The following is a 26,707-nucleotide window of genomic DNA, read 5'->3' as shown; positions in this document are numbered from 1 at the left end:
CTTAATTTAAACACATATTTTGTGTTTGCCTGTCGGCCAAAATAAATCTTCTTTGAATCGTATGTCAAGTATTTGTGGTTTGAACAAGTAAAAGGTTACATGTTATATGTCAAAGTTGATTTAAAGTCTTAAAATATCATTGTATTCAATCAGTTGAATTGTGTGCAGTCTAAATGATTTTTTCGCGCGTTTTTTTAAGTGGTTTGCATTAAAGGAAAAACCAATATTTTTGGAAATTTGGTCTTATATTTCAAATATTTCCTTTCCATTTACCCACAAAATTCATTATATTCGTGTTTTTAGTTTATTGTAAGCAGCTGGCATTGTGTAGAAACCAAAAATTACCGCCCCTGCGAGTTTCTGCTTTTCAATCGATATGTAAACTATATTTGTAATGCTGTGATAAATAAAAACAGGTTAACAGTTTTTGTTTTTTGTTTTGATTTTTATTACAAAGCGTTGGTGGAATATTCTAATAAAAATCTGGAATTTTACTTACGTTTTTATTGGAAAGAAATATCTGACACTACTTTTAGCGAGCAGTGTGATGAAATTCCGATGTTGTTTGTAAATTATGAGTCGTTTAAAAACGTTCAAGTGTTAAGAAAAAAACAACATTTTGCTTTCTCTTTTGGTGATATTGTTGATAATAGATATAAGAAGATGTGGTATGAGTGCCATCCAGTTTATGTTTTAAAAGTGTATTTTGTTAGGTTGTTCACAACATTATACGGATTGGGCCTTTCAATGCATCCACAAAACATACCATGGTGCTTGATGAAAACTAAAATGTATTATTTTTTTTTGGATGCAAGACAAAAATAAAAAAAAGAATAGGTTGAGGTAAACTTAAATGAGACAAAAACCTAATGACACTAAAAAGACGTAATAATAGCTAAAAGCCAATTTACATAATATTCAACAAGAGACAAGTGTATAAAACATTAGTAAAGCTCTTATTTACCTCTAATATATGCAAGTAGTGATTTTAATCGAGACAATAAATACGAAATTTTGCGAATAAATATCAATTATAAATGAAGAAAGAAGCACATACAATCAAACATGGTCAGAAAAGGCACTCTTTAAATTTAATTAAGAAAACGTAAAAGTAAAACAATAAGTGAATGCACTCAACAAGCAAACCCAAAGTACTTAACTCGCTGCTATATCAATATCCATCATCTTAAATTTAGTATAGTCGTTTGTTCATTTTATATAAACATAATTATTCCATAAAGCAACAGTATGGACAAGGCAAGTACACACTATTTATTTGGGATTTTTGTCGGCCCGAAAGTAAAAGACAATTTGTATGTGTAAATCTTTGTTCCTTCATTTATATAAACTTATTTCCCAAATATCTCATTGCAATCACCTAATGCTACGCCCAAATTTGGAACTACATATAAAACCCAGACAAGACCTTATACCTCCTCTCATTTGGATACGGCAAGAAATCTATCAATTACTGTTGAAGGTTTTAAGTTTATACAAATTTCATTTCCTTTTGTTTTTTAAATGTTGGATGCATTTATGAACAATGAAATTCGTAGCAAGGCGTTTTATTTTTGTTGGTAAATTCTTTTGATATTCAATTAAATAGTATTATTCCATATCTAAACGGCAATGAAATCTAATAATTACAAAATTATCAAAAAGAAATATGTCTCAATACTATTTTAAATGTAACAGTTTATTCGATTTTCATTCGAGTTAAATATATCAATATCGTTTTCAAGGCAAGAATAAAAATAGAATCTGGGAATTTTCAACTAGCAGATATATTAAAATAATCAATTTACCAGGCTATTAAATTCCCACGATGTTTTTAAAAATAGCATTACATTGGCATACATTTTAATTCCATAATTATACCAGGTTCTTGATGAAAATCGTTCTAATTTCTATGACATCCTGCGCTTGATGCAGTGTAAAAACGCAAGTGACAAATATAATACAATAAAGTAATCGTTTCCGTCCAAAAATTAATCAGTCAACGATTTATTACAAGTTCACTTAAGATTACAGTGATTCTAGACATAAACAATGAAAGGAAACAAAAGGTTATGTTACTATTTTAGTACTTTCACATGTGAATTCAGAGATATAGTGACCTCCATATCGATATTTTTAAAAAATTCATGTTAAATGTCTCAGTGCAAAAACCAAATTCACAATTAAGCAGTTAAATTTTTTGTATGAATTGTTCCACATCTTTTTTTTTTTTTTGTCGGAGCATTTGTGGTCGACTGTGCGGTATGGGTGTTGGTTTTATATTTTTTAATTGTTCCGCATATTGTTATGGCGGTGCATTTGTGGCTGACTGTGCGGTATGGGTGTTGGTTATTTATTTTTTTAATTATTCCGCATATTTTTATTCAGTTTGTTTGAATTGTTCCGTATTTTGTTATAGTGAACATTTGTGGCTAACTGTGCAGTATGGGTGTTGGTTTTTTTTTTGTTAGTTGTTCCGCCTTTTGTTATCACGGAGCATTTGTCGCTGACTGTGTGGTATTGGTGTTGATTATTTTCGTTTGAGTTGTTTAACATTTTGTTATGGCGGTGCATTTGTGGCTGATCACTGTGCTGTATGGGTGTTGATTATATATTTTTCAATTGTTCCGCATTATGTTTTGGTGGGGTATTTGTGGCTGACATTGCGGTATGGGTGTTGATTATTTTTGTTTGAATTGTTCTGTATTTTGTAATGGCGATGCATTTGTGGCTGACTGAGCGGAACGGAATAGCATTTTTCACGCATAAGCCTTTTTTCGTTTAAATTGTTAAAAATTTTACAAACGTATTTTTAGTTTGTAAATGCGACAATTCTCGTTAGCTGTACATTTTAATAAAATTTCATGCAATATTTGCAGTCTAATCTTAAGTATGAGATCTGTAAATGTTGATCCAATATTTGTTTAAAATTGGCGGTTCAGTGACCTATAGTTCCTATATTCAATTTCAATCATTTCTGTAATACACGATTTTCGAAACCAGGCTAAATCTGCAAATTAATAAGGGAACACAGGGGATCACAGGGCGGGTAATCTATCTATCTATATCTATATATCTATATATCTATATATCTATATCTATATCTATTCTATATATCTATACTATTAAACGAGAAGACCTCATTTTTGGTGTCGCTTCTCTTCTTTCCAGAATAAATTAATCAACACGCCTCTGTGTCCTATAGGTACAGTGCATAGTCGCATTTGTCATCCATTCATATGATTATTCAGATTGAGTTATTTTAGGAGAAAAACGAGAAAAAAGGCATCCGGATATTGTCCCGTCATTGTACGAAATTTTAAGTCAGATTAGACTTCCGGTTTGCGTTTTTCTGTATACTTTGAACATACATATACTACGAATAAAGTGTATTTTCAGAATTTTATCTGCTATTATTTTCAAGTTTACTATCCACGGCGGTCACAGAGTTTATTAAATAGAGAGGGTCTGTATACTATATCAATGATCACCATGGATCGATTAGTAAACTTAGAATTGAAAGTAAATACGCTTTATTTATATAGTAATGAATGTTCATAATATACAGATAAGCGCTAAAATTATTCATGTGAACTTTTGATACTTTTTCTGAAATTCTCCAGTCATTAAATCTTTTACAAAATTCATTAATTACATAAAAAAAAGAAGATGTGGTATGATTGCCATGTTAAGACAACTCTCCACAAGAGACCAAAATGACACAGATATTAACAACTATAGGTCACCGTACGGCCTTCAACAAAGAGCAAAGCCCATACCGCATACTCAGCTTCAAAAGGCCCGAAATGACAATGTAAAACAATGCAAACGAGAAAACTAGCGGCCTTATTTATGTACAAAAAATGAACGAAAAACAAATATGTAACACATAAACAAAGTTAACGACAAACACTGAATTACAGGCTCCTTACTTAAATAAATGTTCATAACATACTAAATGTATGTTCATATTGAAATTGATAGAAAACCAAAAATTGGGAACTTTGGAAATAAAGGTGGAGGGTAAAAAAACATTTTCCTGTCCCCAATAACCTATTACTTATCATACTTTTGCTGAAATTCTCCAGTCATTCTGTATTTTACAAAATTTTTCCAACAACACTTTACATACTTTAAACTACGCTCTGAATGCCCGCGATTTCGCGGGTGTGTTCTAGTACTATATTAAACGAGAAGACCTCATTTTGTGTGTCGCTTCTGTTCTTTCAACTATAAATTAATAATCATGCCTCTGTGTCATATAGGTACAGTGCATAGTCGCATTTGTCATCCATTCATATGATTATTCAGATTGAGTTATTTTGGGAGAAAAACAAAAAAAAAGCATCCGGATATTGTTCCGTCATTGGACGAAATTTTAAGTCAGATAAGACTTCCGGTTTAGCTTTTTTCTGTATAACTTTAAACATACATATACTTCGAATAAAGTGTATTTTCTATCTGCTATCATTTTCAAGTTTACCATCCACGGCAGTCACAGAGTTTATTGAATAGAGAGGGTCTGAATTATATATCAATGACCGCCGTGGACCGATTAATAAACTGAGAATTGATAGTAAAAAGCAACTACACTTTATTTCATAATATACAGACAAGTACGAAAACTATTCATGTGTTATTAAAATTATTAGAAAAATATGGGAATTTGGGGGGAAAAAGGGAGGAGCCCGGCTAGAAAAATAATTGCACTGTCCCAAAGTATCTATGATCACCTATGACTTTTGATACCTTTTTTGAAATTTTTCAGTCATTAAATCTTATACAAAAAATCATTGATTACAAAAAAAGAAGAAGTGGTATTATTTCAAATGAGAAAATTCTCCACAAGAGACCAAAGTGACACAGAAATTAACAACTATAGGTCACTGTACGGCCTTACACAATGAGCAACGCCCATACCGCATAGTCAGCTATAAAAAGTCCCGAAATGACAATGTAAAATTTAACACATAAACAAACGACAACCACTGAGTTACAGGTTCCTGGCTTGAATGTTCATAACATAATTAATGTATTTTCATACTGAAATTAATAGAAAACAAAAAAATGGGAATTTTAGAAATAAAGGAGGAGGAATGAAAAAAAAAAACATTTTCCTGTCCCCAAGTACCTAAATACTTATCAAAGGTACCAGTAGCCCTTTTCACAAAAAATCTTAAGATGAATTTTACGCCAGACGCGCGTTTCGTCTTCATAAGACTCATAAGTGACTCTCATATCAAAATAGTTTTAAAGCCAAACAAGTACAAAGTTGAAGAGCATTGAGGATCCAAAGTTCCAAAAAGTTGTGCCAAATACGGCTAGGATTATCTATTCCTGGGATAAGAAAATCCTCAGTTTTTCGAAAAATTCAAAGTTTTGTAAACAGAAAATTTATAAAAATGACCACATAACTGATATTCATGTCAACACTGAAGTGCTGACTACTGAGCTGGCGATACCCTATGAGGACGAAACGTCCACCAGCAGTGGCATCGACCCAGTGGTGTTAATAGTTATCAAAGGTACCAGGATTATAATTAAGTACGCCAGACGCGCGTTTCGTCTACATAAGACTCATGGCTTTTGATGCTTTTCCTGAAAATCTACAGTCATTAAATCTTTTCCATTTTTTTCCTATAACTCTTTCATACTTTCAACCACGCTCTGAATGCCCGCGATTTCGCGAGTGTGGTCTAGTATAATTGAAAGTGAAAATGCATTTATATAGTCTCAGGAGTACTTATGTTTTTTATCATTAAACGAAGGAAACATTTTAGAAGCAAAACATGACTGTGTAATGCAAGATTTTGACGACAGAATATTTAAAGAAAAAATGAAACACACACTTGATATTGTATTTGTAAACAACAATAGTGTTTTATTCAATTTTTAAGGAATTCTTTTTACAACTATACTGCACCTCTTTTTCTTTTTTTTTATCAGAGACAATCTGTCATTCTATCGGAAATAACGATTTTTTTAAAGACTCGAATTATTTTAGCACTAGGAAAACATATTGGATCTGAATTTTAATTTAGTTGACAGATATTATAGAATTTTAATTTGGATTTCCCGTTTTACGATGACGCGCTCTGGTGAAGCGTCCTGCTAAGCAGAAACTTCGGAATTTGATGTTTTTTTTGTCTCGCTTGCATATTTAATCTTCATCATGTTTTATATCATGTTCTATGTTTGTACATGGAGTGTATCATTTACGATTTATTTGTTGAAGACTATGGAATTAAAATAATGTGTCCGGCTTAAGAAAATGTTTCAATCATGCACTTTCTTTTTTTTTCAAAATCTCTTTTTTTGACATCTTAAGATATGTTCCTAAGATAATTGCTGAAGATAAAATTTTAATATAACAGTAATTCAAGATTTAAATGGTTAAAATTTGGCATATAGGTATTTATCTTACCTCTTATACATTTGCTCTCACCCCCATATGGCATTTACTGACCCCGTATATATTGTGTTCGAGCTTCGCTCTCACCCCATATGGAATTTACTGACCTCGTATATATCGTGTTAGGTCACAAACACACTATGTAATAAATATTATTTTCGGAGACATGTGCCTGTAGCCAACAGCCACTTAAATAGCACTATGGTTTTCTAGAAATCCCGAACAAGTACTATACAATGAAGCAAATCTACACTAAAATTTAAAAGCACGATGAACTGTGTGAGCAAAACTACATTCACAAATGTTTTCAATCATATCACGTTAAAAACCCACGGGCCATTTTAGTAATTGACCTTTCTTACTTGTCATCTTTGAGCAGTTGAACATTACGACCGAGTTATTCAGTTTATCCAAGGAGGTTGTATTAGATTTACCTCCTTGGTTTATCATACTATTATTCTATTGAGCATCAAGAAAAGGAATTACGCGAGAAAAAATCTAGCGCTAATACTTAAAAAAAAAAAAACAGATGAAGAAATAAATATCTTAAAATAATTACTATATAGTCTTATGATTAGATATCTGACACCTGAAAGTCCAATTTTACCACCTTGTGTGATATCTTATAAAAGGTAAAAGAGTGTCAACTAACAGCTTCTTCAATGAGATAAATGTGAATTAAAGTGTCGATTCAAGATAATATAATCACAAATTCAGCAAAATAACCAAAGTAAAGTTTCCGTCCAATTCAGATTACGAAACCCTCTTGGCCGAACATCAGATTATTTGGTACCTTTCTTATTTAGTCAACGTTACCAATCTCTTTTGTATAATCGCTGTCTCCTTCTTATAAATAACACCACAAGAAAACGTTTAAATAACCAATGTCATGAATTTTAGAAATATTTTCGTTTTTTATTTAAACAGTTTACCTTTGATGTATTATTTTTGTTTAAATATGTTGCTGGCGACGCATTTTTATATCGGTTCGACATTTCTGGAATTCCCAAAGAAACATAAAAAGGTCATACTATAAAAAAAATGTTTCCTTATATTCCAGATGGCAGCTATATATTCCAGGTGTGCCTATAAAAGAAGAAGAAACAAGGTAATGCTTTTTTAATTCACAAAATTGGCAGAATCAATTTGCAACAATTACAGTTTTGAAAAGGTGTCAATTGCGTCACTCCCTTTTTTTCTGACGGTATGAATTGCGCCACATTAACATGTATATGTTTTACCTATATTATACATTGTGCATGTAACCTTTCCACTGGAACATAAACTAAATAAACAATAATCAAAATACGAAGAAACCTCTTCATAAATAAATAGTTCAGTATAAATACAATAGTTTTTCACGCGTTATGTTGTCTGAAATATTCGTCAAAAATATAGTCTGATGAGGAAAACCAAAAGAAAACATTGCTCAAGAAAAGTACAAAAAACTATTGAGAGCAGAATTATGTGTTCTTCTCAGTCACAGATACCAGTCTTTGGGAAAGGGGTAATCGCAATGAAAGATACGACAAACAACCGCGGAAAGAAAATACCGAATCGATTCTAATAGAAAAATTCATCAGATCTGAGACTACATTAATATTGTAACAAAATGAATGTATCTGTTGGTCCAAGGCCAAATGAATGAATGAATGAATGAATGAATGAATGAATGAATGAATGAATGAATGAATGAATGAATGAATGAATGAATGATGAATGAATGAATGAATAAATGAATGAATGAATGAATGAATGAATGGAATGAATGGAATGAATGGAATGAATGGAATGAATGAATGAATGAATGAATGAATACTTTATTGCAAAAAGCATATATATGATAAATAACAAATAGCAGAGATCAATGCACATAAAGCATTATAAGAATACAAATAAAATTAAGTAACAATATGTGATCTAATTGACACGCAAATTTTATGTAATCACACATTTTTTTTAATATGTTAAACAGACATTAATTTAGAAAAATACTGTAATTTAGTAATGTTTGGCCAAGAGCAATAGAATTTTGGCAAATATTTAGGCTTAATTTATCTATAGGCAGTGCATACTTTTTTGGTAGTATAACATAGCTGGATTAAATAGTTTGAACGTATGGGCAGTATACACAGAATCAATTAACTCTATCTAACTTCCGCGGTTTTTTTTTTTCACTTTTACTTTCATCCTGGTATTCCGTTAGAATCTAAAAATAAATAATACGTACACAGATGACTTAGTTAAGTCATAGATGTAATATCTATGGTTAAGTGTACATTGTATATGCATACATTGGTTTAATCCCCAGAAACTCGTGTTATCATACGACTTTTAAATTTCTCCTTGTGTAGGGGCCTTACGGGACGAGTGTTCTTCTTCAGCAATCATTAGACAGTCAATACTGTGGTTTTGAGTTAGAATTCCGCTCCAGTGGCAGGTGCCCTCGACTTCGATAACCATGATGGAAAAAGTCCTAAGTTTGTGATTAAGATCTAGAATGACAAGTGATAATCAGTCGGAGAAAAGAAATCAGTTAAAAGTATTTGCTTGCAACTGATGTGATTTATAACTGTGTTAATTAAAGGGGAAAATATTAGGTGTCGAACATTAACAATCCACACGAAATAAAGGGATCATTTTTGCTTTATTTTAAGAAAAGAAAATCTGAATTTTGAAAACATTTAATTACGAGCAGAAAAAAGAATGACTTTTAATCCTGAGATAGGAAGACTTCGGTTTTGGGTGCATTCTTCTCTTTTCCTGTTGTTTGATAAAACATCAAAGACATGCAATTTAGACTGGTTACGTTTGTTGTTTTTTCTCTCTTTTTGACTTCACCAATCTCATATACACAGTGTGGCCAAAAGTATTCGTCACTTGAGATTTTTTCCTATATATTGTAAATAAAACTCCTTTTTTTCAAAAAAATATTTAGGGGTCATTTTTGGTTTGATTTTGAGCAACTTGGTACCAATAGAAGCAGAATTGTCACAGGTTCATTTGTTTATTTGGTTATATATTGTTTTGTGGATCATTTTTATTTTTTCACTAGATAAACACGAAATATTATTTTCTGTTCAGAAATTCTGTAGTTGTTTGTGGTTGCGTCAATTTTTGGTCATGTTCGGAAATACATTTTCACCTGTATTCATCCCTCCTTGAATTATGTTTTCTCTGGAAATGTACATCTTACAAAATATGAATTAAAAAAGGCATACAATAACAGCAGTAATTTAGAATTAGTTCCGATCATTAATGCACAACTGGCTGGTCTCAAGTTCTGGTTCAAAGTGCATTTGGTCAATTAAGTCTTACTTTTCTACGATTTTCCCACAGAGCTTATAGTAAACATTGCGTCAATCAGTGCAATGCTTTCAGTAGTTTTCTATTTTTTTTTCAACTTTTATTGATATTGGTTCAGTGATTGGCGAACTTACCGTGGGACCTTAATATCATAGAATATTAATTGCGTGTTAATTTCGGGTTTTCCCCAGAATGGAATGGCATCTCATGGATCTGCAATACTTTAGTCTTTGATCTATATTTCCTCATTATTGACACATTAAATATAGCAAGCACTGGCGCGAATATGGATTATGTCAAAACATAATGAACACTTAATAAGTTTAATCAAACGGACGGATATTGCGTTTGTCGCATGATCAATTGTAGGGGGCGCGGTAAACATCTTTTGTTTTGCGTATGCAGTGACAAAAAAAACAGGAAATTGACCATGAAATTAAGATAAGCTTAGCATACACTTAACGTGAGAAAAGTGAGGTATGAATTCTTTCACCATTTTCTCCAATTGATAAGTTACGCAGCATAGTGCTGACGAGCAGTCGATATAATTATTTTAGAAATGCACTTTAATTTGACTTATATACCACAAAAGTTAACAGTTTGACGCTGCTAAATGAATACATCATTAAAGAAGTTCAGTCAACCTAAATAACGCCACCACTATGAGCAAAATTGAACTTAAAATAGTAGTTAGTAGTCTTTTTACCTATATCATAATACTAATTGGATAGTAAAACACACTGTTGTGACATTTTGAAAGTCATAGAAATAGAGGGGAAGGGGGGGGGGGGAGGATTTTATATGATATGCATTTTCTGTTTTACTGTAAATGTATAAAGTTATATATAGCTCTACAACTGTTTCGGTTCTTATACATCCGTGGCTCTCAAATATTCGGGTATTAGTGTTCTTGATGAAGGTATATCCTGAAATGCGCTTCGGAAACATGGAATTTATAATATATTATTTTCAGTTTCAAATATTTTATCTTATTTTAATAATATTTAAAATATTTAATACTAAAATAGAAGGATTTAACACCAGATTATCTAATCTAAATGATATATCCATGCCTGCGTTTGCCTAGTCCTATCAGTAGTTCACTTATACACTTTGCAGTCAGTAATTACTTGTAAAAAAATGAAAATCTCTACTTTTAATCTATTTCCTTAGTTTTTTCTTCCTTATTGACAGAATAAAAACATTTACCCACATTTTTTCAGACATGATGAAAAAAAAAACCCACAATCAATAGAAAATTAAACAGAATATTATTAAATAGCGTAAATGTTCATATTGTACACCAGTATTCACAACACGTGTATTAAACATCAATAGTGCCTTAGATTATATATATAAAAACAGACATACGTAGTTAAGGGAAAATAAAAACTGCTTTTTCTCAAAAAAAGTTTCTACTGTTACCGTATTTAATTCTAATTTTGCACAATTTCATATCGAGAATCCCATATCGGTCCAAGGAGCAATCCGAGTGTGCATATGGTTTAAAGGATGATAACAGGGTCGATATTTATAAGGACATGCCATAATCTATTTATCACAATTTAGCAAATGCTTAGAAAAAAGGTAACAATTCTTATAAGTCCATGGTAACACATACACTTATAAATTAATAATACGGAGATGTGGTATGGTTGCCAATAAGACATCTATCCAGTTCAAATGATGAAGAAAAAAGCCATTATATGTCACTGTACTGCCTATAACCATGAGTAAACCCAATGCCGTATGTCGGCTATATAAGGCCCCGACATGAAAAATGTGAAACAAAGAGGTATGGCCAATTTCCCTTCAATTCTTTTCATTCGATAAGATAGGTAAATCATGTTTTAAATAGCCCGATAGATGCTAATTATAGTACATTAAAATACGTTACATTTTCATGTACCTTGAACAGGTATTCCTACAAAAAGTCCAAGACTATTGATCTTTTTATATTGATTTTATCAAATTGTTAACACCCTTTATGTGCATAAGGTACCATACCACGTAACTTGTCAAGAAGCCAAATAATATTGAACAAATTCAAATGGGATGCTGTTTTTCTCAATCTGAATATATGTATATCTGTATTTGACCTGGTCTTTCAAGGTTTTATCGTCTATAAGATAAGATAAGATAATATATATTTTAACCGGAGAACATATTACATCAGCTGGCCATAGAACACCTTGTGTTACTAACACATGTTATATGGCCTTTTCTGGTATTTTAACAAATCGGCCTTTCGTTGTGATACAGATGCAACAGCTTCTTGATGTTTTACCTACAATCACGATTTGCAGTGTAATTGATTTGATCATCATTTTCTGATGACACAGGTACAGGTGTAGGGACGGTGGTATGAATTTCGGTACTAGTATCTAGACAGTTATTGAATTGGCGACAAAACTGATTGCTGTTGACTGCATTTGTTACATATTATACCATGTTCAAAAAAAGTTTCGAAAAATTGTTTGTGTTGTTTTGAAACTTGTATACAATGGCCTTATTTTATGTTATGTGTATATTACAACCGCAACATTTGCAGGGGCGGATCCAGCCATTTTAAAAAGGGGGGGTTCCATATGTCCCCATTTAAATGCATTGATCGGCAAAAAAGGGGGTTCCATCCCCCGGACCCCCCCCCCCCCCCCGATCCGCCAATGATTCAGTTTGACGGCAGTTGATTCCTTGCATATATGTTATCAATGTAAACACATGAATAGAAAGTAAGTCAAGAGTATGGACAGTCATAGGAATGCACACAATATTAAAGCGATACAGTATTTTGTTTTTTAATAAAATGATTTATACTATATAGTCAAAATGAACCAGAATGACTCTATGAATTAAGCGAACATCCCCAAAAAATATGATAGAAACATTAAAATTTGATATAACACAAACAATGCAAAACGACTGAGCGAGATTCGAACCCTAGCTTGAAAACAATCTTTCTTTTGTAATTCTATGCTCTACTGATTGAGCCACCGCGATACTTGACCATTATATTCTTAATAAAGAGCTATATCGATACAATTTAGAGATGTTACAATTTTTTTCATTAAAAAGTTGTTTTTTTATATAATAAGGACACACTCAACCAATTTTATTTTTTTAGTGAAAATGTAGTATAAATTGCCACTGTTACGAAAAACATAACTTTTTTTTTTGTTTGAAATGTCCTTCATGGGGGATTCCTTGTTTTTCCCACCCTAAATTCCGCATATTGGACTTTCATCCTTTTTGAGGGTTAAATTAAATATTTATCACACATATCATAATATATGTAAATCGAGATATTGATCAAAAAGCATTTTTATTTTTTGTTTTTATAAGCCTCGGTCACACCTTACCGGATAGCTCGAACGGACGCCTAACGGATAACTTTTTTTAATCCGTTCATGTCCGTTAGACGTCCTTTCTTATCCGTTAGACGTCCGTCCATATCCGTTGCATGTCCGTTAAGCTTACGTTTTATCCGTCGGCGTCCGTTCTGTCCGGTGGAAAATTTTGAGCATGTTCAAAAAGCCTCGGTCAAACCTTACCGGATAGCTCGAACGGACGACTAACGGATAACTTTTTTCAATCCGTTCATGTCTGTTAGACGTCCGTTCTTATCCGTTACACGTCCGTCCATATCCGTTGCATGTCCGTTAAGCGTACGTTTTATCCGTCGACGTCCGTTCTGTCCGGTGGAAAATTTTGAGCATTTTCACAATTTTGAACGGCCGTCCAACGGATAAAATGTCCGTTGAACGTCCGTTAGGCGTCCGTTTTGTAGGGTACTCGTCCGTTTCGTTTCCGTTTTGTACGGTATTCGTCCGTTTCGTTTCCGTTTTGTACGGTACTCGTCCGTTTCGTTTCCGTTTTGTGTCCGTTACGTGTCCGTTACACATCCGTTGGAGGTCTGGAAGATAAATTCACCAACGGACTTCTACCGGACGTTTAACGGATAAAACAGATGTTGAACGGATGAGAAACGGACTTCTACCGGACGTATAACGGATAAAACGGATGATGAACGGATCTGAAACGATAAATGCCAATTGAAAATTTCGCGTCAAAAATGCCAATTATTGGTATGTCAGATTTCTTAAGATTCATGAATTCTTATTATTCATAATCGAACTTAGAATATAGGCACGTCTTGACAATCAAGCAGATCTTATTCAGGCCAGACACTGCCCTTTGACGGAATTTTGAAGAACAAACCAAAACCAGTTACACAGAAACATTTTGAATATTTATGCGATTTACATGTATTATTATTGTCGCCTTTGATTTTTCCGTATATTTTGTTCATCCGTTTTATCCGGTACGCTTCCGTTAGGTGTCCGTTTTATGCGTTAGTCGTCCGTTGGATGTATGTTCGACATCCGTTCTGTCCGGTACGTGTCCGGTTCTCGTACGTTGCATATCCGGTGTGTGTCCGTTATGCATCCGTTACACGTCCGTTTTATTCGGTCAGTACACCAACGGACTCCCAACGGATAAACATTTTGTCAACGGACAACTTTTATTTTCATACGTTAGGCGTCCATTCGTGCTATCTGGTAAGGTGTGACCGAGGCTATAGTAAATTTTATTCAATTGCACTTTTTGAAAAATCCGGACAAATTGGCCCTACCTCTTTAAAGATGGAAACTGACGACCTAACGTCCACCTGCATATTCATACTCGACCATTTCAAGCCTGAATGTTCATTTCCTCCACTGAAATACTTTCAGTATTACGACGTTTCTCGAAAGTTTTTGAATATTATAAAATTGTAATGTAAATTTTAGTTTATCTTTTAGTGTTCTTTCTTTCTTAAGGGCATACGATACAGTTACAGGGAAGGTAATGACGTTGCTAATGTAAAATGTTATTTTCGCGACGTCAAACTCTGACATATCGGGAAAAGATACATTTTTCGACTGATTTTTATCATTCAAATTGATTTAATTTGAAAACGAGTGCATGGACCCCTATTTTTAAAACAGCAATTTGTTTCATTTTGCAAGGAGATTATGTGACCCAAATTTTATAAAACTGTAAATAGCGCATTTTTTTTAATTTTGATAAACATGCAGCAAAAAATGACGTTTTTTCCTCTATTCATGAACATTTGATAAATATAGAGTTATTTCGGAATCAAAATTGCATAATTTTTAATGATACTTATAAAATACAGAAATTACCGATTATTTAACAAAAAACATTTTGTGTTTATCTTTTAAAACAAAAAAGTTATGTTTTTCTTTCGAAAAAGAAAATACGGACACAAATCTGAATTTTGAGCAAATATACAAAATTTCAACCTCATTTTACTCAAAAAGTAGCACATGAAGGTATATTTTTTATTACATATTTGATTTAATGAGGTAAAAAATAACCTATATGCAAATTTTCATCAACTTGTAAATACAGGTTCAAAACTGTATCATATGCCCTTAAGACATGTAGTTGTGTCATTTTGTTGACGTTGACAAAACAAATCAAATGTCTTCCTCGCCGTCGAATGTTGTATGACGTCATTGAGAGCAGGACATTTATATCGAGCAACTGTTATATTTTAGTTATGACATAAGTCTTATCAGAAGAAAATGTGATAAGTAATTTAAAAAAAACATAAACTAAGACATGAAGACAAAAAAGACATATTCATACCTACGTTGTGGGCCACGTGAACATGACTAGACACTTTTTATTCAGTTGATTTGATTTCATAACCTACATGTAGTTTGGGTTTTCATCTTTATACAGATGCCTTAGTTAGATTATCTTCATTATCGTAATTTAGTAAAGTAATATACATCACGATAGCTGGTTATATAATACCGACTAATTACATGCATGAGTTTGTGTATATTATGACGTTATTGTTATAAATATGTTTCTTTTATGTATCTTTGTTTATTAGTATACACATAAATTGTAGTCTGCAAAACCATGATAGTGGTCAACCCTATTAAAAGATTTTGATAAAAGGATACATGTATATTCACATCTTCTCATTTTATGATTTTGTTTAAACTGAACATGAAATGTGAAAAGCAAAAAATATGGCTAGTCTCAGGTTACAGTTTTGACCTTTAGTTTGCCATATGAAGTCAAGGTCAATTGAAATTTAAACCAATACTTTCCATGTCCCCTATAATGATGAGAAAAATGTATTGCGACTGACCCATCAAAAGTTTGACTTATGATAGTCTTCCTATGAACAACAAAAGTGTTGTAGAAAGAGTGTTTTTAACATGCAAATAGCGTGGTACGTGTATTCTCTCTACTCAAGGCATCATATGTATGTATCAACACCAGCCGGACGTGGGTACTGTGGTTGCAAAGCAGTGGCTTAAGAAAAATATATCTTTCAGGGAATGTTAAATGTTGGTAATGGGCTTCATTTTGTTTTAGATTGTACAGAAAATAAAGTCCGGCTTACAAAAATCTTAAACCGGCAACTAGATAAAACATCTTAATCTAAAAGTGTGAAAAGCTCATTTAACCTTTAATTCCTTTCTTGGCTATTTGTATCCATAATATTATGCAAAAGTTCCAAATAACAATCCCTGCTTTGATTATCAGTTCATGATTAAAAAAAGATTGAATTTTTGAATATTATGAATAATTGGAAATATTTTTGTTTCTGTGATCTTTCATATGACGTTAAAGTGGAGTCGTTGTTGTCTTTGGAGTTGATGAATACTAGAGCAATAAGTTTCTTTAATGTGAAAAAAATACCTTGCATAAACTAAAAAATACTTCTTAAAATTAAAAGTGTTGTCATATCCTGATTGCATATACGGATTTGATCAATTTTTGTTAAAAAGATATTTTAAATATGTAGCATCTTCTACATTATGAGGTACATTTCGTTTTAAAATATATTAAACACTGAACATTTTTTTCCTATATATATATAATTTTATTTGGCAATCGCCAATGGCAGTCAGCAGGGTTAAAGAACATCAGTTTGTCAAATGCGTTTTGTTTAAATCTACTTTTTCACTTTTTTGGTCTTTTGCAAAATGTTGTTTGTGCTGTTTTTAGACCCTTCTACAACGAAATTTGTTTTACATGCAGACGTATAAAAATTGCGGTTTTTATCCAACGCAATCATAGGTTTGAACGTAGTTTTCAATTTAGACTAGTTTATATACATGCACACGTATAAAAATTGTGGTTTTTATCCAACGCAATCATAGGTTTGAACGTAGTTTACAATTTAGACTCGTTTATATACATGCATACGTATAAAAATTGCGGTTTTTATCCAACGCAATCATAGGTTTGAACGTAGTTTTCAATTTAGATTCATATAAAATAGTTAGTTTCGATGTGAACTGGCACAACTTTAAATTTCCAAAGGTTGTGACAGTTTAGATGTTATAACTGCATTGAGGGCAGTCCTCAAACAAAAAAAATCAAAAATGTCCTAACCGATCCAAGTTTATATAATATTTCAAATTTGACAACGGTAGGGCAATTCCAACAGAAACGACATATTTAAGCCTCCCAAACGAATAGCAGTATAATAATGATTAGAAAAATAAGTTTAATCTAATGAGGTAAAATAATTGAACGTGGCTACGTACTTATACATCCATCCCGAATGAATGATTCCGTTGTCAAATTTGAAATATTATATAAACTTGGATCGGTTAGGACATTTTTGATTTTTTTGTTTGAGGACTGCCCTCAATGCAGTTATAACATCTAAACTGTCACAACCTTTGGAAATTTAGAGTTGTGCCAGTTCACATCGAAAATAACTATTTTCATTTGGCATATCTTTGTAATCTTTGCGCCGTGTTTGGAAATTTTAAAATTGTATCAGCGTCTGTGGTGTTCGCTTAAATTGTATAAATTTCGAGATTTAGAAAAAAGTTCTCAGTTTGAATATCTTGACATGATTCATTTGACATCGTGCTATTATTGAAGAAGGATATCTGTTCTCCGAAATATCTAATATTTGTTCATTTTATAGTTATTTAATGGTGGTGTTGTACCCTTTTTGACTTGTTATATATTATATTTTGTAGTGTACATAATCATATTACATGATCCATCGCCCTGTAAGATTGATCGTTGACTATTTATTCAGTCATTTTATATATATATAAACGAGTCTAAATTGAAAACTACGTTCAAACCTATGATTGCGTTGGATAAAAACCGCAATTTTTATACGTGTGCATGTAAAACAAATTTCGTTGTAGAAGGGTCTAAAAACAGCACAAACAACATTTTGCAAAAGACCAAAAAAGTGAAAAAGTATATTTAAACAAAACGCATTTGACTAACAACAGTATCATATTATCGTAGTTGCTGAATAGACAAACAAAAAATAAAAAAATTCTAAAACACGAACAATTATAGTTCACGCCTGACCTATATTTATGAAAATTTCCAATTTATAATTACAATAGAACGTTATTATATAGTTTACAACCTACTATTTTTATATACAGGAAATATTTTCTAAGAAACTTAAATTTAAGGTATTTATATATGTGTAAGAAAACAAAAAGGTTAAAAACAGAAATCCAGAAAAACGGAATTTCCAAGACAAATCGCTTTACTTATTTAATGATGGGAAATTACTACTTTTGCTTTTAACGACTTAAAATAAATAAATGTTGCTACAAACGATACATCTTTAAATTGTTATATTTTATCTATAACAAACATTGGAAATCTATGAGGACAAATTTCGTAATTATATCAAAAAGCTTAGATTTAAACAATTTAATTGTACTGCCGACAGTTGCGAAAAGGGCGTTTGGTGAACAAGGGTCTTCCTTTGTTGTATCAAATTGAAGTAGTCAATTTTGCAATAACCAACTTTATTGTTCTTAACACCAATTCTATTGGATGCGTACTATTTATTATTTAAGCGATACATGTTTTTTTTTATTTATTGTTATTGACTTTCAGTAAATGTGAGTACTTTCAGATCGGTACATTGTTTATTCAATCTGTTTTTATTTGTTTGTTTTTGTCTGATTTGGGTCAATTCAATGAGTCTTGCCCTTTTCAACTGATTTTTTAGTGTGTTCTTATGTTGTGTGCTATCACGAGTTGGTTGACCGTTATGGAAAAATCTGTTTCGCAGATGACGACACAACTGTTCCAATTGTCGTAGCCAAAGCTACGTCCTCTTTTCCTCAAATGTTACTTACCGAATTATACTTATTACCACTTTAGCACCGCATGAGCAATACGACGGGAATCACATGTTGAGTAGAATCTGCTTATAATTCCGGAGCATCTATTATAGAGAAGTTTAAATAAAATATTCAAATAAAGATCATCCCTAGTTTTATGTATCTCGTTTTTTATTTTAAACTTAAAGTGTTGTTAGTTGCTATTTGTTTATTGTTTGTACATGTAACAGTCTCATATATCCTCATGACAAAGTGTTTCCGTTTCAAATTTTCACTGTCGATCAAGTTTCAGGGTTACAACACTTTTCCTTGACCGATGTTTTTTTTTTTTTTTGATTTGGTAACGTCTTAGGCTTTAGACAGATGTCGCATGTGGAGCTGGATCTGTTCATCCTTCTGTAGTACGACGAATGATGCATGTGGAGCAGGATCTGCTCACCTTTCTAGAGCACATATGATCATCATTTGTTGGGGTACATGTTGCTCAGTTTAGTTTTCTATGTCGTATATTCTGCACTGTTCACGTTTGTCTTTTTTGTCGTTTTTTGTCATGGAATTGTCAGTTTCTTTTCGATTCATGAGTTTGAAATTTCCTTTGGTACCGTTCGTTTCTTTTGTGTTTTACTCCACTTTCCCAACTTAAAGCAGGTTTGTGTGTCCACTGTATGTATCTGTGCCAAGTCAGGAGCCTGTAATTCAGAAGTTCTCATTTGTTGCTGTATATTATTTTGTTTTGTACATATTAAATCATGCCGGTAGTTTTCTTGTATGAATTATTTCACATTTGTGACGTCAATGCCTTCCAAGATTGCTATGTGGTTCGACCCCCGGTCCGGGGAGAAAATTTCAGAGACTAGAATTTCGACTCTCCATTGACACCATTTGCGAGTCTGGTCTTCAGAAACGATGATAGTCCGTCGGAATGGGACGATAAATAGCTGGCCTGTGTTAAGAGAGAGCCATATCTATTTCACGTAAAAGACACCCTTGTAGATTATGAAAAAGGGCAGGCTAATGCCGGCCGCTACAAGGTAGCACTCGCACCCGTAAAGTGGAAAGGGATAAGTTTAAGTTGCAATAACATGTTTCCCAATCCACTATAAAGAAATGTGGTTAAACTAGGGATGTCAACGAGAACTCGAGTACTAAAATAATACTCGATTTATCGGTTTCCTGTTAAAATGGTGTTTCTTTCAAAAGTTTAAACAAAATTATTTTCAATGAGAACGCCTCCCGGGAAATTAAATATAAAAAAAAACCCGATTCGAATGTTTGCGTTTAACTGCATGTCTTTTAGTATTCCTCCAATCAGAGAAACATTTGTTTGATATAGGTTATCGAACAATAATATTTTATTCTTTTCAATTAAATACTATCATTGAAAAATCAAGGAAAGTATATACAAACTTATTGTTTCTTTCCTCACGGTATGTTTTGTTATGATAGATGCAATTAAAATCGAAGGACACCTATAAATAGTCAATCGTTTTTGCTCCAGTAACCCCAATAATCTGTAAAATTCCCAAGCACAGTTATTGAATTATAGCTACGCAAGTAGTATGAAGGAATTTGAACGATTTTCTCTCTAACGTTTGTTTAATACTGCTATGCCATTCAACTTCATTTCTTAATTTGCTTCACCTGTGTTTACATTTTAAGACAAGTTCATAGATTGGCTTCTTCGTGTAAAACCATTTATGGTTGTTTTATATCTTAAGATATAAATGTTTGACTTTCCTTGTGGGAGTGAGATACAACAAGCACAAGCTGCTAATTTACATAATTTCAACAAAAAATCTGGAGAGCTTGGGAAAATTCCACTTCATTCGATCATTTTGTAATGTTATCCAATTGCTAGCAAAAACGCACTATATCATGATATTATGTTACTTTCAATTGAGTACACGATTTGTTTATCTATAACATAAGTAGATTTTGTTTTTTCCCAAAGCGCGAGACTGTAAATGCTACAGTCCATATAAATTTTCAAACATTAGATTTAAAAAGGACAAAATATGATATATTTGTATACTATAGTAGCATAATGTATAATACTATCAGTTTTTACTGGTTTTCCTTTGACTAAAAATAACTAAAAACTACTCTATTTGATAATTAATTTTATTCCAGTCCTCATACAGATTTAGCTTAAAAAGTTGAATGTCCGTGAATCTAAACAGTTTGGTTCAGCCTTTGGGGATAACTTACGTCAGTAAAATAAATAAACAAATTGAGTCATGTATCTACTATCTTGTTTACCTATCTAGTGTTCTTTAACTTCGTACTTTATTTTACCTTATACTTTACTTGATTCGAACAATACTATCTTTGGTGAGTTTTCCCAACGGAAATTTTGCTACTTGATTACTACGCGGTAAACTGTTTGTGATCTAATATTAATACATTAGCTACTTGAATTAAAAGGGGCATTAGCTGTTAAATTATTATTCACCGATTTGACCCAAATTCTCATACTTCGGATTGGATTTATAACATACTAAAACGTATATATAAAAAAAATCAAAACATTACAATACATGGACTCGTTATAATGTATCAGCCAGTTGCTCGTATTTTAGACTTACCGTCATAAAATTACACATCAAGATAACCTCCAAAGATTGCCGACGGTCACATAACCCCGATATAAACATAAATATAAACATACATACAGACAGACAGACAAGCACTACGATCGTATAATTTAAAAAGTAGATGTGGTATGATTGCCAATGAGACAACTATCCATTATAATTAAAATGAAGTAGATGTAAGCAAGTATAACCCACTGTACGGCCATCCGAAACATGAGAAATCCCAATTCCGTTTAGACGACTATAAATGGTCTGACATGAAAGATTTGAATCCAACCTCATCCACAGACCTACAGACACCTGTTTTGAGACATGCACACAAAGAATGTGGATAATTTAACATTTTGTGGTGCATGAGCGTTCAGCATGACATAAGAACAAACTGAATTCTTTTTGTTTTTAGTGTTCGTATTTGAATATAAACTTCAAGGACGTAGGCTATCAGGTCTATAACTTGTAACCTTGTAAAGTGCACATCATTTATTGACTTAACGCAATGAGTTTTGGAGTGTCATCCTAATTTTCATTTGACACAAAATAATGTCCCCAATGTATGTCAGTCATGATGCAATGTTTACGGAAATATTTCGATAAAAGGCATGTTTCATAGAATCTTGTTTAAAAAAAAGATAGACGAATCCGCTCCTTTTCACGGTACTTCCATATTCGATAGAGTATCATATAATTTCAAAAAACATGAGGAGTGCATATACCAGGTTTTCCGTTATTGTTATATCATGGGGTTGTCATGGTGCACTGAAAACATAAATAATATATATATATATATATATATATGTATATATATATATATATATATATATATATATATAGTAAAGGAGAGCCCAGGTGGTCGTGTGGTCTAGCGGGACGGCTGCAGTGCAGGCGATTTGGTGTCACGATATCACAGTAGCATGGGTTCGAATCCCGGCGAGGGAAGAACCAAAAATTTTGCGAAAGCAAATTTACAGATCTAACATTGTTGGGTTGATGTTTAGACGAGTTATATATATATATATATATGTGTGTGTGTGTGTCTCAAAATAATATTAGAAAAATTTTGGAAAATTCTTTATCTCTAGTAAAAAAAAATAATTCATTTTTCCAAAAAAACATTCCAGATTTTGTGACAAACGAATAACAACATTATAATACATTAAACAATAGTGCATCTAATGTTTTTTTTGAGTTGAAAAAGCAAATGGTGCATTAGTTGTGGCAGTTGTTATCTGTTTTCTTTATTTTATCAAAATTAAGGTTTTTACCCCCTAGCTGAAGTTCACAGTTATCTGTACTAGTAGTTGTTTAGTTCTCGCATTCTTCATCAAATGTATGTAGACAAAGAATTCATGCAACCTTCAATGAAGCAAACAAAAACATCTTTAATATATCAATGAAAGTGACATCATATACTGAATGTTCGATTACATGTTCAGTTCTTGAAAAGAAGGGAGATGCACACTAAATCATCGGCCTTCTATATTACGTTTCTTCAAAATAATATTTACCGTTGATTCTGATTTGGTTGATATCCGATATGCTGGGCAACAAATTGCATTTGTTTTACAAGCTGATACTATTTCCTGTTTAAAATAATATTAACCTTTTGTAAAATTAGAAAAGACATAGCCATATTAATTTTTTGCACTTTACTATTTCTACCATTATTGAACTAAGATATATAAAAAGGGATAGCTGAAATCTTACAAAACAAGTCTAATCCCGTCGCAATTTTGCGCCTGTCCCAATTCAGGAACCTCTGGCCTTTGTTTTAATATTCTTGTATGTTTTTTTTCCATTTTGGTTCAATTACATGTATGTGTTTCGGAGTTTTTTTACGTCTATTTTCTCTAAACTAGTACGCATTTTTGTTTAAGGGCAATTTTGTTTTTGCTGTGTTAAAGACCCATTGGTGGCTGTGTTTTTTTTTTTTTCTGTTCTTTGGTCGTGTTGCTGTCACTTTGATACATTTCCCGTTTCTGAATACTTCAATTTTCCTTTAACAATTAGCATGTGTTACAGTACTAGGTTTTATACAGTTGTTGGGACTACAAAGTACCATAAACTAGGTGGACGGACTAACAGACACACGGACGATAAGTATGTCTTTGTCCCCATCACGAGACAGGGGACAATAAGGAAACAAACCTCTATTGATATGTTGAATGTAAATTATTTTGTTGACAATTGAGTTTTCGTATTTGAACATAAACTTCCAAGGATGCAGTCTATCAGATCTGAAACTTGTAACCTTGTAAAGTACACATCATCAATTGATTACCCTCCTACACTTTACTGATGCAGTCATACTGAGTTTTGGAGTGTCATACTTAATGTTCATATGACGCAAAAACATGTCCTCAATCTACGTCAGTCATGATGCGATGTTTACGGAAATATTTAAGTTATAGCCATGTTTCATAGAAGACTCATCTACGACTCGTGTTGAATAAAAAAAATTGACAAACCCGCTCCTTCTTACTGTATTTCCACATTAATTTAATTCTTACTTTGACATATCTTTTTTAAAAAATCCTATACATCCTGATGCTATGCATCTATATGCATCCCGAGGTTCTGTGTTTTTCGCATCAGGAGACTTTTCTGTCGGTGGAACACGAGTTATAAATAAAACTGTTTATGCATTTGAAACTCTCATCCGAATGTCGAAAAAATTATACATCAAGTATTTATATTTTCAGAGACACCGTCAATTAAAAAATTACAAATAGATCTATTATACATTCATAGAATGTGCGTCAAGGTTCATCATAACAAATGGACAAATATGGCCGTATTTTCACCTCAAAAACTACTCTGTGTATAGACTTACCTGTGCTGTTTGGGAAGTTTCAAGGCCTAGCATCCACTAGATCATATATACAAAAGTTAAATGCATTTTGTGTTTAAGAAAGATAAAATCTTTTTTGGTTTTTGATGGGCATTTTTTTTCCTTTCTGCAGAAGGTGAAAAAATAAACACCTGAATTACTTTGATACTGTCCACTCACTGACTCAGATAAACTCTTTAACTCACCTGTAGTTGTGAAGATACCTCTTGTCCATGTCAATTAAGGACAATCAAAAAAACACAAACCGGTTTTTTACCTGAGGGAACATCTCAAAGTTGTACCACAACTTAGTTAATTTTCACACCTTATTTCATGAAGGAAAAATAATGCCCATCAAAATCCAAAAGAAATTTGATCTTTCTGAAACACAAAATGCATTTAACTTTTATATATCTAGTGGATGCTAGGCGTTAAAATTTTTCCAACTGCACAGGTAAGTCTGTACTCCGAGTAGTTTTTGGCATGTAAATACAACCATATTTGTCCGTTTGTTATGATGAACCTTAAGAACCTTAAAGACCCTAATGTTTCAAAATACTTATCCTACCTTCATGACAAATATGTTGTTGTCCCCGCAGATAAAGCCCCAAACAACATCGTTTTTGTGTGTAAAACTCATTACATTAACTGCTTGATAAACGAGTTAGGTATTGACAATTCACTTGGAACCCAGCATATACCCCCACGACACTTACCAAAGAGGAAATCCTGGATAATCATAGGTCTGTTCTATGTTCCTTTGGAATTTAACCAAAGATGATGAACTGGATCTTCCATCACTGTATTGATTAACCTAAACTGCATAAGTGTCCTTACAAACAGCGGTATATTGCTGGGTCTTTCAAGTGCTCCACGAAAGCTCTTTCTAAAATATTAACATCTATTTTATCAGCAATCAAAGATGGGCTTCAAAGTTATTGTGAGACTGCCTATTCTAGAGGTGGCGTGAATCAGATGAGGATACTTAAAAATTCCAAAGATCTTTTAGAGTTAGTAATCAGTACATACAATCTAACTCTCTTTCATCTTGTAATAGTATTAAAACATTTGACTTTTCTACACTTTATACAAGTATTCCACATTCCAAACTAAAAGACATATTGAAAGAGTTGGTATTGCTTTGTTTCATAAAAAAAAAATGGCCAACGAAGATACAAGTATCTTGTCTTGGGAAGGGATCAATCCTACTTTGTAAAGGATCACTCTGATTCAAACAAAAAAATCTCTGAAACTGACATTATCAAGATGCTTGATTTCTTGATTGACAACATATTTGTTACGTTCGGAGGACGTGTTTTTCAACAGACTATCGGCATTCCAATGGGAACGAATTGTGTCCCTCTTCTTGCCGACTTGTTTCTTTATTATTATGAGGCTGACTTCATACAGGAACTTCTTAGGAAGAAAGATAAGAAGTTAGCAATATCCTTGAACTCTACTTTCCGCTATATAGATGATGTTTTTTCACTAAATAATTCAAAATTTGGTGACTATGTCGAATGCATCTATCCCGTTGAACTAGAGATAAAGGATACAACAGATACAGTTAAGTCGGCCTCATATCTTGACTTACATCTAGAAATTGACAATGAGGGTCGATTGAAAACAAAACTTTACGACAAAAGATATGATTTCAGCTTTCCAATTGTGAACTTTCCATTTCTAAGTAGCAACATTCCAGCAGGACCTGCATACGGTGTATATATCTCCCAATTGATACGATATTCCCGTGCTTGCATTTCCTATCATGATTTTCTTGATAGAGGGTTGTTGCTCGCAAGGAAGCTATTAAATCAAGAGTTCCAAATAGTGAAGTTGAAATCATCTCTTCGTAAATTTTACGGACGCCATCACGAGTTGGTTGACCGTTATGGAATAACCGTTTCACAAATGATATCGTATATGTTCCTTACGTCGTAACTACAATCCCCTTCCCTTTCATAAATGTGACCTACCGAATTAGACTATTTACCGGATTTGATATCTCATAAGCAACACGACGGGTGCAACATGTGGAGCAGGATCTGCTTATCCTTCCGGAGCACCTGAGATCACCCCTAGTTTTTGGTGGGGTTCGTGTTGTTTATTCTTTAGTTTTCTATGTTGTGTCATGTGTACTATTGTTTGTCTGTTTGTCCTTTTCATTTTTAGCCATGGCGTTGTCAGTCGGTTTTCGATTTATGAGTTTGACTGTCCCTGTGGTATCTTTAGTCCCTCTTTTAAGAAAAAACCGACAAAAATGAGAATCCAAAATACCGCCTTATTACGCGTATTTTACACGATACTTTGTGTACTATCATTATAAAATAAAATTCCATAATAACGAATTGTCATGTGATTATCAATAACATAAATTTAAAACAGTTTAAATTCCACGGAAAAAATGTTACTCTGC

General features: G+C 32.7%; 1 protein-coding gene across 2 annotated transcripts in view; it reads left to right on the top strand.

Annotated features, from left to right (window-relative positions):
- LOC143064477 (uncharacterized) overlaps nucleotides 1–26,707 on the top strand; it is a 107,967-nt gene that overhangs the window by 15,009 nt on the left and 66,251 nt on the right. The window contains exon 2 of one of the 2 annotated variants that reach the window (XM_076237322.1): nucleotides 7,470–7,517. The gene's annotated coding sequence lies outside the window, so the exon portion shown is untranslated. Of the gene's footprint in view, nucleotides 1–7,455; nucleotides 7,518–26,707 lie in introns of those variants that run through there. The other variant, XM_076237324.1, reaches the window with a different exon arrangement.

The sequence above is a fragment of the Mytilus galloprovincialis genome, chromosome 2 (genome assembly GCF_965363235.1).
Source record: "Mytilus galloprovincialis chromosome 2, xbMytGall1.hap1.1, whole genome shotgun sequence".
NCBI lineage: Eukaryota > Metazoa > Mollusca > Bivalvia > Mytilida > Mytilidae > Mytilus > Mytilus galloprovincialis.
The sequence above is the reverse complement of the archived record's forward strand: the minus strand, read 5'-3'. Positions and strand labels throughout refer to the sequence as shown.